Source organism: Chiloscyllium punctatum, unplaced genomic scaffold, assembly GCF_047496795.1.
Source record: "Chiloscyllium punctatum isolate Juve2018m unplaced genomic scaffold, sChiPun1.3 scaffold_1014, whole genome shotgun sequence".
NCBI lineage: Eukaryota > Metazoa > Chordata > Chondrichthyes > Orectolobiformes > Hemiscylliidae > Chiloscyllium > Chiloscyllium punctatum.
Genome location: NW_027310748.1, coordinates 2,501 through 5,000, shown reverse-complemented (window position 1 = coordinate 5,000; position 2,500 = coordinate 2,501). Strand labels below are relative to the sequence as shown.

The window sequence follows — 2,500 nt, the reverse complement described above, 5'->3', positions numbered from 1 at the left end:
CAAAGTGTCGATGATCAATGTGTCCTGCAATTCACATTAATTCTCGCAGCTAGCTGCGTTCGTCATCGACGCACGAGCCGAGTGATCCACCGTCAAGAGTTGTCTGAGTTTGTTTTAGGTCTCTCCCTCGCCAGAGGAAAGCGACCCGGACCGCACATACGCTCCCCACCTTGAGCTACAGCCACCTGCACGCCGGCGTGCGGGCGGAGCAGGGTGGCGTGAAGCGATGGGGAGCACCATCCTGGTGCGGCCCGCAGAAACATACGTCTATTGGGGGGAGGAGGACAGGGCGCCCAAGAGGCGATGCGTGCCCCAACGCACCGCAGCGACGGAGGCAGGATCACCGCCACCATGTCGCCCGCCTAGTATCACGAGGCGTGCAGCAGCTTTGCCCTAGGAAAAGCAGAGGCGGGAACGGGCACCGGCCATCGGTTCGGCAGCGTCACTGACGCGTGCACGTGGCGGCGTGTCGGCGAGCGGACTTCCTGCGAGGAGGCGGGGGCGGCACTCGCCCGAGCAGACGCCCGCCCGGCCCAGCCACCGCCGAGGTGGACTGGGAGTCGCGGCAACGGCTCGTCATACTCGTTCCCACACTCACAGCGCAGCTTGCCCGCAAGCCACCGACCACCGATCGACGCCAGGCGCCCCGACCGAGAGCGGGATCGCTCGTTCGCCCTGCTGGCAGTTCGCTGGGGATCACTACTGCACGGAGCTCGGAGACCGACGGGCGGCAACTCGAGAGTCTTTAAACCACCACCCCCATCCCGCAAGTGCAAAGAGGCTGTATACGCACAGACGGGTGAGGGGAATAGGTACCCCGTCGGGTTTGAAGGGAGCGTGACTAGATAGCAACGATGTAAACCCAGCCGATTTGGGAGCGAAAGACCGGCGCCTGCATCACCGGCTTCGTTTCCCGTGGCTGGAGAGTACACCGAAACCCTCCGTCTGTCGCGAGCTCCCGACGACGCGGTGCCGCCAAGCAGCAGGGCCGGACCTGGTGTGGCTCCCCTCGTCGATCACAGACCGGTCGGCACTACTGACGAGACGGTGGAACGGGCTTCGCCCCTTGTGACGAAGGGTGATGCGAACCCGCCCGCCCGCGTGCGTTCGGGGTGGACTCGGCAAACGGAGATTTGAAATCGGAAAGTGTCCTCCTGCCCCGCGCAGGTAGGCGCCCAACAGTTGTGGGGGGTTTGGCGGTGACCACGGCTGCAGGGCCTGCTACCCCGACGAGCTCTCCTGCTGGCCCCGAAACCACCCTCGCGAGACAAGTTGAAACGGAAACGGGCGTACCCCCAAGCCGACGATCCTTTCTTATTTGTTACTTTTTTTTTCACTTGCTCGAGTTGTGGGGATTTGGCGGTGACCACGGCTGCAGGGCCTGCTACCCCGACGAGCTCTCCTGCTGGCCCCGAAACCACCCTCGCGAGACAAGTTGAAACGGAAACGGGCGTACCCCCAAGCCGACAGAGATCCTTTCTTATTTGTTACTTTTTTTTTTCACTTGCTCGAGTTGTGGGGGTTTGGCGGTGACCACGGCTGCAGGGCCTGCTACCCCGACGAGCTCTCCTGCTGGCCCCGAAACCACCCTCGCGAGACAAGTTGAAACGGAAACGGGCGTACCCCCAAGCCGACGATCCTTTCTTATTTGTTACTTTTTTTTTCACTTGCTCGAGTTGTGGGGGTTTGGCGGTGACCACGGCTGCAGGGCCTGCTACCCCGACGAGCTCTCCTGCTGGCCCCGAAACCACCCTCGCGAGACAAGTTGAAACGGAAACGGGCGTACCCCCAAGCCGACGATCCTTTCTTATTTGTTACTTTTTTTTTTCACTTGCTCGAGTTGTGGGGGTTTGGCGGTGACCACGGCTGCAGGGCCTGCTACCCCGACGAGCTCTCCTGCTGGCCCCGAAACCACCCTCGCGAGACAAGTTGAAACGGAAACGGGCGTACCCCCAAGCCGACAGAGATGCTTTCGCTCCTGTTACTTTTTTTTTCACTTGCTCGAGTTGTGGGGGTTTGGCGGTGACCACGGCTGCAGGGCCTGCTACCCCGACGAGCTCTCCTGCTGGCCCCGAAACCACCCTCGCGAGACAAGTTGAAACGGAAACGGGCGTACCCCCAAGCCGACAGAGATCCTTTCGTACTTGAACCAACACAAAGTTTGTCACGTTTTATTTTTACGAGTGATCGACCGTCAAGATTTGTCTCTGAGTTTGCTTAAGGTCTCTCCCTCGCCAGAGGAAAGCCACCCGGACCGCACATACACTCCCCACCTTTAGCAGCAGCCACCTGCACGCCGGCGTGCGGGCGGAGCAGGGTGGCGTGAAGCTGTGGGGAGCACCAGCCTGGTGCGGCCCGCAGAGACATACATCTATTGGTTGAAAAAAAACAGGGCGCCCAAGAGGCGATGCGTGCCCCAACGCACCGCAGCGACGGAGGCAGGATCACCGCCACCATGTCGCCCGCGGAGTATCACGAGGCGTGCAGCAGCTTTGCCCTA

The 2,500-nt window shown here is 61.2% G+C and overlaps 1 non-coding gene across 1 annotated transcript in view; it reads right to left on the bottom strand.

Moving 5' to 3' along the window:
• The window catches only part of LOC140474464 (5.8S ribosomal RNA), a 154-nt gene extending 53 nt beyond the window's left edge, over window positions 1-101 (bottom strand). Inside the window, exon 1 of the ribosomal RNA XR_011959134.1 lies at window positions 1-101. This exon is cut by the window's left edge and continues 53 nt beyond it. This is a non-coding gene — a ribosomal RNA (5.8S ribosomal RNA).
• Between the last annotated feature and the right edge of the window lie 2,399 nt (window positions 102-2,500).